The sequence below is a fragment of the Rattus norvegicus genome, chromosome 18 (genome assembly GCF_036323735.1).
Source record: "Rattus norvegicus strain BN/NHsdMcwi chromosome 18, GRCr8, whole genome shotgun sequence".
In the NCBI taxonomy this organism is placed as follows: Eukaryota; Metazoa; Chordata; class Mammalia; order Rodentia; family Muridae; genus Rattus; species Rattus norvegicus.
In genome coordinates this window covers 61,292,781-61,304,640 of record NC_086036.1, presented here as the reverse complement: position 1 = coordinate 61,304,640, position 11,860 = coordinate 61,292,781, and the positions used below count along the sequence as shown (strand labels likewise).

The 11,860-nt window shown below is 48.1% G+C and overlaps 1 long non-coding RNA gene and 1 pseudogene across 3 annotated transcripts; one reads left to right on the top strand and one right to left on the bottom strand.

The window, feature by feature from the left end:
- Window positions 1–366: 366 nt before the first annotated feature.
- On the bottom strand, window positions 367–5,212 carry LOC108348856 (40S ribosomal protein S25 pseudogene; annotated as a pseudogene).
- A 99-nt stretch (window positions 5,213–5,311) lies between these two features.
- On the top strand, window positions 5,312–8,479 carry LOC120098195 (uncharacterized). 3 transcript variants are annotated; one of them, XR_005496273.2, is made up of 3 exons: window positions 5,312–6,148; window positions 6,238–7,424; window positions 8,195–8,479. It is a non-coding gene; the product is annotated as an uncharacterized LOC120098195 (long non-coding RNA). The 3 variants fall into 3 exon arrangements; XR_005496272.2 differs by having other exon boundaries at window positions 5,312–6,448; window positions 7,094–7,424; XR_005496270.2 differs by having other exon boundaries at window positions 5,312–7,424.
- The last annotated feature ends 3,381 nt before the right edge of the window (window positions 8,480–11,860 follow it).

The following is an 11,860-nucleotide window of genomic DNA, read 5'->3' as shown; positions in this document are numbered from 1 at the left end:
CCCATCCACCCACCCATCCACCCACCCATCCATCCATCCACCCACCCATCCATCCATCCACCCACCCACCCACCCATCCACCCATCCACCCACCCATCCAACCATCCATCCATCCACCCATCCATCCATCCACCCACCCACCCACCCATCCACCCATATCCATCCACCCATCCACCCATCCATCCACCCATCCACCCATCCACACATCCACCCACCCATCCATCCATCCATCCATCCATCCATCCATCCATCCATCCACCCATCCATCCATCCACATGTTCACTTTGCATTCCAACTGCTGTGTGTGTGTAGAATTATTCTACATAATAGAATAACTATTAATACTGTGTTTTTTTCCCTATTGATTCAATAAAGTTTTATTGTCCCAAATGTGCAGCTGATTGAACCTATTTGTGCATCTTCACCAGCAGCTGGGGCATCTCCACCCTTTGTGTTTCTGGTATCAATTCCTCGGGCTCTGTGCTTTGTAACCAGCTTGATAAAGTCCTTTACCTTAAGTAGCTCCTGAAGGGCTGCCCCAGCCACGGACCCTCGACTTGCCAGTCTCTCGGAGAGCACAGCTGGAGTAATAAGCTATAGTTGGAGATGTCCTTACATAGTCTGTCCTATGTAGCTTTGTCAAGCAGGACGAGGTTGTTCAGCTTGTCCAGAACTTTGCCTTTGGACCACTTCTTCTTTTTGGCCTTGCCACCAGATTTATTTACTGGGTCTTTGTCTTTTTTGGTCCACTTTCCAGCATCTTTCTTTTTCTTGTTGTCTTTGGACAGCATGGTGAAGCTCAGAAAGAGTAGTGTGGACCACTTAATATTGTGTGTCTTTTCCTTTTCTTTTTTTCCCCTTTGCATTTTGGTACTAGGTTTTATGGATCCCAGGCTGGCCTTGAACTAGCTGTACAGCTGAGAATGACCTTGAATTTTTTTTTTTTAAAGAGCTATTTATTTAATGTATGTGAGTACACTATAGCTGTCTTAGAAATACCAGAAGAGGGCATCGGATCTCATTACAAATGGTTGTGAGCCACCACATGGTTCCTGGGATTTGAACTCAGGATCTCTGGAAGAGCAGTCAGTGCTCTTAATCCGGGAGCCATGTCCCCAGCCTAACATTGAACTTTCAGTCCTCTTGATTCTATCTAGTAGACACTGGGAACAGTGTATGCAGTGTTGGAGTGGAACCCAGGGCTTCATTCACTCCAGACAACTGACTTACATGCTCCCCTCAACAACGTTTCTTAGCACAGTCAACAAATATAATAATAAGTCGGTGTGGTGGCCCAAGCCGGATTTCTGTGTGTTTAAAGCCAGCCTGGCCTACATAGCAAGCTCCAGACCATAAGAACCCATCTCAAAAGAAATACATGTATGTATGTATAAATATATGTATGTATATATAAAATATATATGTATATATGTGTGTGGTAGTGTGTTAATAAGTGTAAATGTAGATTACGGTAGATTTTAAAATATCAGCATAGATAATGTTTAGGATGATTTGGGAGTCTTTTACTTTCCAATTCATGCTCCAGCCTCCGCTCCCCTTTCCAGGAAGTAGAAGAACATGGAGTCCATTTCAGGACCCCAGTGTTGTGAACTGGGCTGAACCGAGTGGGCCCTGAAGAGCGAGCTCTCACCTGGTCCTTGGTACTCTACAGTTAGGCATTCTGGACAGAAGTCTACGGTTTTTGAGAGTCAACGGGGCCTTTTCTGTCCCTGGCACCCATCCTGAAGATCTTCTACTTCCAAACCAGTGTGATCGTGCACAGCTCTGAAGCTTTGAGCTGCCCAGTGTTTGAGTCCCACCCCACACCCTCCATACCCATGAGGCAATGCACTGGCTCGCTTAAGGCTGAACCCTAAGCCAAGGAAACCAGACTGGTGGCCTTTGAATGGCAGCGACAGCCCCTCGGCTCAGTCCTCCATGTAAGACCCAGGCCTGGAGCAATAGTGAGACTTCGATTTGGCAACCATTGGGTGGCCCCTGACCTCCCCAGTCCTCTAACCTGTGACCCCAGACTGCCCTTCCTGCCAGCGAGACAGAGTGTGTGTCCTTGAAACCAAAGGGAAAAGTAAAAACAAACAAACAAAAAAACCAAAAAAACCCCAAACAAAACAAAAAAGCCCCAAAACAAAAAACCATATGCGCCCAGCTTTGGGAAAGAAATGAACTTAAAAATAGTCTTTAGGGGAAAATTTTTTTCCTTAGGTAATTGGGATAATTGTCTTCAGGCTGAGGTAAATAAAGAGCAAATCCTTTAGCCTCCTGTTCGGGGCTGTAAAGGGGCCTGCCTTTGTATATCCCTGGTGTTTTTTATGACCCTTAGCTGGCCTCTCGGCTGCTGAACGGGGACCCACACAAAGCCAGACTAATCACGGAACAGTTTCGGAAATGAGGGTCTTGAATGGAATTTCCTCAACTCGCCCTCCACAGGCTTTAGCCTGCTCACTGAGCTCGCCCTTCTGGAAGGCTCTGGCCCAGCTCTGGGCAGGGCTGGAGAACAAAGGGCTGTTTCTCTGAGTCTCCCAGGAGCCTGCTGAGCCTGCCCTTGTGCAAAAATTCAATGAAAGCAACTCTTATGCTTCCCTTCCAATCCCAGGGCTGCCTAAGGAAAGTAAATCACGTAGCACATCTTTATGGGGGCCTTTATAGTGTGCAAATGGTGTGTGTGTGTGTGTGTGTGTGTGTGTGTGTGTGTGCGCGCGCGCGCACGCACTGTGGATACGAGTCCTGCCCTCAAAGAGCTTAATGTTTGCTTGGAATGTCATGACTAATCACATCAAGGGGAAAGTCAAATGCTGGCTCCTGGCAGCTCTCCAAGCCATCTTGTGACAAATCAATGTTACAGGCCTTCCTCTGGCCAAGATAGGGGATGGCAGGAACCCTGGGGGGCTGTCTTGAGTCAATATCAATTCTTTTCTTCCTTTGGCGGTCATGTCAGGGCCTCTTGGAGAGGGACACTGTCTCCCCCACCATCCCTATTCTGAGCTGGCCAAAGAACAAACCAATGGAAGATGATGGGGATGGTCTCTTTGTTAGACTTCAGCCTTGCCTTCATGAGGAAGGCTTTTCGCCTGTTTATTTTGAGACAGATTCTTACTCTGTAGCCCCCTGGCTGGCCCATGTACTAGGAACTCCTTAGTGGCTAGCCATGGACCCACAGAGATCCACCTTTCCCTGCCTCTGAATCCTGGGATTAAAGGCAGGCACTGTCATTACTACTATGCTCTTGATAATTAGTCCATGGGTTGTTAGCATTTTGTCTAAGCTCCGCCCCATGGTTACCTAGCAACAGCCAGGTATGTCTGACTCACTGTAGAAGGGGCTGTCACCCCCTCCACTCTCGCTTGCTCTTTCCTTCCTGCTCTAGCTCTGTCCTCCTGTCCCTTGCCCTCTCTCACCATTCCCCTCCCCTTCTCTCTCCACATGCTTATGGCCAGCCTCTACTTCTCTACTCCTCTTTGTTCTGCTCACTCTGCCTTTCTCTGTCTCTACTCCCCTCTCAACTCCCCTTCCCATCCCCTAAATAAACTCTGTTCTATACTATACCATTGTGTGGCTGGGCCCTCAGAGGGTAGGGACGCCTCAGCATGGGCCTTCGGAGGCACCCCATTCCCCATACCTCATACACATCACAACATGGGTGGCATGCTGTTTACAAAGTCCAAGAAGCAACCTGGAAAGCCCTAGTTGGGAGGCAACAGGATAACACTACTATGACCGCCAATGACACCCAGTTGCCAGCCATTTGAGAGCGGTCGAACTGGGTCTTCCGGTTTCCGTTAAGACAGTTTCAGTTTACTGGTGGGCGTAGGGCTGAGCTAGCTGTCCTTGCTGAGCTTGGCCCCAGCCGCAGAATTATAAACAGATAAACGACAGTTGCTTCATTCATGCATCTGTTTTGTGTTCACAACAACGCCATAAAGAAGGCATTGTTAACATGACTCCCATTCTGCAGATGAGGGGCTGGGCTTGAAGAGGTCACATAAATTATCCAAGGTCACACAGGTGGCAAGTGGAGAAATCACGAGGATGCAGACTGTGTCCTGGGATTAGCATATACCCTGATTTGGCAGGAGTTAGTAGACATTAATTAGGAAGTCCCGTGACACAAAACAGGAAGATGGATGGGTTGGGATCAAATCGAGAAGGGATCCACGTAGTAGGATATGGAGCCAGTGTTTCATTAAATAGGGGCCTCCTATAATGCCAAATGGCAGCGTCTGAGAACAGGAGACCGGAGGAAGAGGGCCTACGCAGAATTGGGCAAAGAAGGGACAAGAAGCTGTAAGCAGAAAAGGCAAAGCTGGCCGGACAAAAGCAGTGGTCGGGACACTGACCCTCCTCAAGTAGCAGCAATAGGAACGAATGAGACAAATTATGAGAATGGAAAAACCCAGTGGGAGCATCCTGTAGCCAGCGACTCAAAAATGAATCTGGGTATCCCTGAGGAGACGGGGAAGACGCTCCGACTCGGCTGGATGCGGCAGGGAGAGCCAGTTTGAGGAGCACTGAACTCTCAGAAGGTTCGTAGGGAACCAGAACAAATTCAGCAAAATGAGGGGCCGTGGGTGTTGGGGTTTAAATCTCAGCTCGCAGCCAGACAGAACACACCAAGCCAACATGGTTCCACGTGGAGAGGTTTGACGAGAGAAGAAAAATAGAAGAGGGGAGAAGTAAAGGCTGGCCATGAGCGTGTGGAGGGAAGGGCGCGGGGTGGGGAGAGAAGGGACAAAGCGGAGAGGGCAGGAGAGCTGAGAAGGGGAGAGAGAAGAGAAGAGAAGAGAGGAGAGGAGAGGGGAGGGGAGGGGAGGAGAGGAGAGGGGAGGAGAGGAGAGGAAAGGAGGAGAAGATACAGGAAGATCGAGGAGGGGCCAAGCAGCCCCTAATATAATGTAAGGCACAGATGCTGTTGCCAGGCAACTGTGGGGCGGAGCTTACCTGGCTGTTGCCAGGTAACTGTGGGGGTGGAGCTTAGACAGAATACCAACAGTAGGTATATTGAGACTGAAGAGGTGACAAGTGAGATGTGTAAGCCAGGGCTCAGCCCTCAGACAGCTTGTAATCCCCAGGGCTTGCTCTTACATGTACATGTAGTCATACGTTCACACACAAATCTGTTCTACACGTAAAAACCGGACAGCAAGTCAAAATAGTACATGATAAAGGATGATAAAGTAAGCAATGTCCCAGAGGTTGTCACTGAGACCAAAGGCTATGAGCAGCGGGGCTAGGGGGCAGGGTAACCTCCCAAGGGGGTTACAATAGAATCAAGGGGGGGCGGGGGTCACGAGGGGTATACTCCCATAAGGCACACACGTAGGTTTTGAGAGCTGAGGTGGATGTCCTGGAGAGTCGTAAGGAAAGAAAGATATATGGGCTTTACATATTCTTTGAAAACAGTAATTATTTATTTTGGTGGCAGGCATCCAACTCCTGACGCTACTTCGTCTCAAGTGCTGGTGCGCGCCACCATGTCTAGTTTAAAAAGTGACTTATTTATCTTTCGCCACCATAATAGTGCGCACCTTTGTTCCCAGCTGACGGCGCCTGCACTGCCACGGTACCGAGTCAGGAGACAGAGGCAAGTGGGTGTCTCAGAGTGTCTGAGACCAGCCTGGTCAAGACAGTGAGTTTCTAGGCCAGCATAGTAAGACTCTAACCACAAAGGAGCCTAAGATGGGAACTTAATACTAATGTAGCCCAGGCTAGCCTGAAAGCTACGTAGTCCAGGCTGGCCCTGATCCTGTAAGTAACTTTCTGTTTCTGTCTAACAAATGCTGAGATTACAGATATGTGTGGATGCCTGGCCTTTAAAAAGTGATTTAAAAAAAAAGAGTATTTCATTTCATGAGCAACTATAATTTATTAAACTTATCCCTCTGTTTAAAAAAATATTTTATTAATTCTTTGAGAGTTCTATACAATACAACGTATTTTGATCATTTCACCCCGACTCCTTCCAGACCTGTCTCTCACACCCTGCCTTCCCTACTTTATGTTCCTCTAGCCTTTGTACAATATTTATGAAGATGTTTTATTATAAATGACACTAAAACCTCTATATGTTTTTACAAGCATCTAATCGTTCTTGAAAGATAGATTCACAGAAACCGAACCAGTGGGTTGAAAGGTAAATTATCCTTGACACTCACTGCTGAAAAGAACAAAAAATAAAGACGAAACCAATACACCCCACAATAACTATCCTGCTTTCCCCAGAGCTGAGCAAGGAGCCCGTGCCGCTAGATTACAGAGGAAGGTGAAGGGAGACCTCGTAACTGTATGCTGTGTGCCTGTTTGGAACACTAAATCTGAAGAAAAATGAAGAGATAACCCAAAATATTAGCATCGCTGACCCTGAGGTTGGGTCATTCCGGTGACCTAGACGTTTTCTTCTGCACAGTTCTGTAACTTGTGCTTTCTAAATACTGTGGGTATTGCAATATTTTGTTTGCTTGTTTTTTGTTTTTTTCTTGAGACATCTTTTCTGATATCCCAAGCAGGCTGGCCTCCAACTCACTACATAGTGGAGGCTGAAATTTCACCTCACAAATGCTGACATTAAAAGGCATGTGCCATATTTGGTACAAACAGAAAAGTCTGTCACTAGTGTAAGCCAGGACAAGCTGCTACTCATTGTCTCTCCCTGCACTAGGCAGAGCACCTCAGAAATGCTTTTCCTGAGTCCCTTCCTAGGCAGACAGACTCCGTGTGTGTTTTCAAGGTTACAGGGTGCAGATGGGTTTTTGTTGTTGGTTTGGTTTTGTTGTTTTTTTGTTTGTTTTCGTTTTTTGAGACAGGGTTTCTCTGTGCAGCCCTGGACGTCCTGGAATTTACTGCGTAGACTATGCTTGCCTTGAACTCCTGGAGATCCTTTGCCTTTGGAGAGCTGGCATTAAAGGCCTGCATCACCACTGTTGTAACAGGGGCATGGTGCTTTTGTATTTTGTTTTGTTTTGTTTTGTTTTCTTTTCTTTTTTTCGGAGCTGGGAACCGAACCCAGGGCCTTGTGCTTGCTAGGCAAGCACTCTACCACTGAGCTAAATCCCCAACCCCTTGTTTTGTTTTTTTAAAGGCCTCCCCTGAACACCAATGTACAATTTAGGGACGAACATCTCCTGAATCCCCCCAAATGCTGAAGACTTATCACCCGTGAGAGAGGGAAGACATGGTGTCAGAGACAAAACCCCTAGGCTGGACGGCACTTGGAGCCCCAGATGCTTTGCTGCACAGAGTTCACAGAAAAAGAATCGGAAGATCTGGGAAATCCAGGTTCCCGAGGAAGAAAGCCAGTTCCTTCTAGTTCTGGACTCTGGAAGAAACCAGAGACCTAACAGCGTCACAGCCTGGCGTTGGCAACCCTTCCCTGAGATAAGGGAGCAGAGGCGCGGCTCTCCTTCGGAGAGGTTTGTGGTCTTTTTTTCTGAGGAGAGAGACGTGGAGATGAGGCATGAGGGGAAAAGGCGCGGGCCTTTGGCATCTACTTCCTCTGGGTCAAGGGGAGCTCAGCTTCCTCCGAAGCTGGGAGATTAGAGCAATTTAATCCCCAGGCTATTTCTGTGGAGGAGGGGGCTGGGCTGCTGCTGGCTGCTGGTTCCTTCAGCAACGGGGTCTGGTCTGGCTCCATTGTGAGGAGGCCCCAGTGGGAAAAGTAGTGGGAAGGCAGGCAGGAGATAGCTTTTCCAGGGTCCTCCCTTCTCAGAGGTGGTGGTAGCTGTCAACACCTAGGAGCCCTTGGTTCTAGGAGGGGAGGGGAAGCCCCTGGGGTCCTCGACTGGTCTCAGGGAGAGAATGCCCAAGAGGGGCCTGTGGGCAGTGAGCTCATTTGTTTACGTGTGGACCCTGCGTCTTGGGGGAGGTGTGGTAAGAAGATTAGGACAGACTTCCCCTTTGGATCTCAGGCTATGAGGTCAGTGAGTCTCCCGGGCCTGCTGGGCCCCTGAGAGCTGGCTGGCATTTGCTATTTTCCGATCTGGCTAGGCCACAGCCGCCCGCCCTAGCATTTCTGTCTGCTGAATTTAGGGCTTCTGTCCCAGTAGGGACTCTCAGGACTTTAGTCTGCTCTGCATGATTCCCACCCACCCCGTCACCCCTTGTTCCCTTGTTCTACCTCTCCTCCTCCTTGCCTGTCACCCCTACACGCCGCCTTCTGATTTCTTTTCATCTCCGGTTGCAGAAACAAATAGATCTCCATCGCTTGCCCGTGTGTCGGTTTTACTCGGGATAGCGAAAGTTCTGATACCTTTAAAGGAGCTGGCAAAAATCCTCCAGGCTGAAATGTCAGCAAACCGCTGACTTCCAGATAGACCAAGTGCAGTTCACTCAACGTCTCTCATCAGTGCCTTGTTGTCTGAAGCCCGGAGCCTCCAGATCGAGAACAGAACGTGGTCTCTGTAAAAATCACCACTCTCAACACACTCGGTCAAAAAGATGGTGATTTGCTTTAAAATTATTAGATTTATTTATTTGTTTGCGTGTTTATTTATTTGTGCGTGCGTGCGTGTGTGTGTGTGCGCGTGCACGAGTGTACATGACACATCACACAGGTGGAGGTCAGAGGTCAACCTCTCAGCGCTGATCTCTCCTTCTATATGTGTGTCCTGGGATCAAACTCAGTTCTCTAGGCTTGGCAGCAAGCACCTTTACCTGCCGAGCCATCTCGAGTCTGGCACGATGGAGCCCGCCAGTAATCTTGGCCCTTGGGAGGCTGAGGTGAGAGAGTCCTGAGTTTAAGGCTAGCCCGCGGGCTGGGGATTTAGCTCAGTGGTAGAGCGCTTACCTAGGAAGCGCAAGGCCCTGGGTTCGGTCCCCAGCTCCGGGGGGGGGGGGGGGGGGGGAGGGGGAAGGCTAGCCCGCACTACTTAGGGAGACTCTGTCAAAAACAACCAAAACCAAAACCAAACCCTCCAGGAAAATAAAAGAGTTATTCCCTGTGGAAGTGCACTGCTGCTTTCAGTAATTCCCATCATGCCATTTCCTTGGGAACTGTTGCTCCAGCTTGGACAGCGTCCTTCATTCCACACCACACGGAGACAGCTCAGCCTCCCACTTCATGGTCTTTATTGTGTGCGCAATGCGCGGTCAACATGGAGGACCAATACCCAGGGTCCATAGGGAGTGGCACATGAGCTCAAATCCCACTTCTTCTGAACCCTCGTGTTCCCCCCCAACCTCAAAAGAAGAACGGCCAATTTCTTTCTCACATGAAGGTTGGAGACTGCTCGACGCGCCCTTGCTGCCGTGGCCAGCATAGTGTTCCTCTGACAGTTCAGACAGCCCACAGCGCTCAGCTCGCCTGGGCTTTACTTTCTACTTTTGAGAAATAGAATCTTGGGCTGGGGAGATGGCTCAGCGGTTAAGAGCACTGACTGCTCTTCCAGAGGTCCTGAGTTCAAATCCCAGCAACCACATGGTGGCTCACAACCATCTGTAACAGGGATCCGATGCCCTCTTCTGGTGTGTCTGAAGACAGCTACAGTGTATTCATATACATGAAATAAACAAAATCTTAAAAAAAAGAAAAAAAAATAGAATCTTTTGTGAGGCTCATGGACGCTGGGTTGGGGTGAGTGGATCACTGGCCGAACGTATGTTCAGCATGTGGGAAGCTCTACATTTGATCCCAGGACAATCAAAGAAAACGTATCAAGTACTTTGCTGGCACACGGAAGCAATATTAACATTGTCCTTGATGTTTCACTATTGTTTCTACATTGTGGGGGTTTTATTAATTTGTTTTTGAGACAGGGACTCACTATATAGCCCTGACTGCTCTGGAACTTAATTCTGTAGACCAAGCTGGCTTTGAACTGTCAGAGGTCATTGGCTTCTGTCTCTGAAGACGTGGGAGTAAAGGCACTCAATGTTTATATTGCTAAGAAGCAGTAAGAGTTTGGGCTACGGGTCCGTGGTACTGCATCTGCCTGGTGTTTATGAGGTGTTGCTTTGCTCACCAGCATGATTTAAAAAAAAAGAGAGAGAAAATAAAATACTTGATCACGAAGATTCACAGGCGAGCGAATCAACTGGTGGCAAGGATCGGCCTTAATTGTTGACAGAGGTGGCTTAGAGGCAGGTTTAGTGACTTGCCCAGGGTCACCCGTGTTCAATGGTGAGGTCTGGATTTTAACTCTTAAGTGATCATCAGAAAAGACTGGACGCTGTCTTCAGAGCATTAACTACTTCTACTGCATCTTGACAGGGAGTTTAGATGATTTGCCTACAGCGAGTCCCTGAAGGTCTGTGCTGGGGAGCCAGTGTATGGGAGCAGCCTTGCATGGTGCAACTTTTTTTTTTTTTTTAAAGATTTATTCATTTATTATATATAAGTACACTGTAGCTGTCTTCAGATACACCAGAAGAGGGCATCGGATCTCTTTACAGATGGTTGTGAACCACCATGTGGTTGCTGGGAATTGAACTCATGACCTCCGGAAGAGCAGTCGGGTGCTCTTAACCACTGAGCCATCTCTCCAGCCCCATGGTGCAACTTTTAATGTCTAATAGTCAGGTGGTCCAGGAGTAGGGAGACAATGGATGGTTGCAGCTCCTGCCATGGCTTGGGGGTCTGCCCATGGTGGTTCCTCAGGGGAGGTTGGACTGGGTTTGTAAGAATTCAGAGGAGAAACACTTTACACAAACATAGGGGAGGTGGGTTCTCCTTCCTGGTTTATCTTAAGAACCAGGGAAGATTCATTCTAGCCTGCATCCTAGATGCATGTGGAACTGGGTCTAACACCCTTCTCTTGGTTCTTTGTTCTGTCTAGAGTCTTCTTTTCAAATGCGTATGTTGAACTACTGGGATATAGCCCAGTGGTTTAGTATTTATCTAGCACAAACACGGGCTAGTGTTCAATTCTCATACTGTACACACACACACACACACACACACACACACACACACACACCCCATACAAAGACAAAGAGAGAAAAAACATACCCTGGCAAGAAGGAAATTGCTAGAATGATGTCAGCCTTCCTGGAAAGCAGTAAAGCACCACCCAGCAAAGGCTAGGGGAAGGAGAAACTGAGAACCATGTTCTTTCTCCAGGAATCTTGGAAAACCTCCCAGGCTTGGTATTGGTTTCATGGTCTTTGCAGGGCTTTCTTTTTTTTTTTTTTTTTTTTTTTTTTTTTTTGTTCTTTTTTTTCGGAGCTGGGGACCGAACCCAGGGCCTTGCGCTTCCTAGGTAAGCGCTCTACCACTGAGCTAAATCCCCAGCCCTTTGCAGGGCTTTCTTAACCCTCCCTGTTATCTTCTGGCTAGGAAGGGAGCAGAGAGACAATAGCTGTGGAAGAGCTGAGAGAGGGAGGAATGCAAAATAAAGAAGCATCTGGTTGCCTACTTGAGAGGTGAGGGGGCAAGGAGAGAGGGACACTGTCAGCTCCAGTGCATGCGTGCAGATGTTATAGTAACACCACATGACACATGTGTCAGATGTGCACCGCACACCTCACTCACATACACCCACATGCTACACGCTACACATGGTACATGCACATACTGCACACATGACACAGAATACACATACAGATACACACACAGATACAGAATACATATACAGATACACACCATGCATGTCCCATGCATCAACACATACCATATACACACACATCACACACATAAACCATCATAATAGTCTTTACAGGATATGCCATGCACACCACAGGGTACGCACACCAGTCACACACCCTCTGCTGTTTGTGGAGAGTAACATCCCCACCTGCTGGTGGTTTGCCGCAACAGCATCCCTGCCCCCATTGAAGAAATGTAACAAATACTATTTGGTACCAATTCACACACTGGCTCTTCATGATACAAAATGTGTCTCCTGCTTCTTGT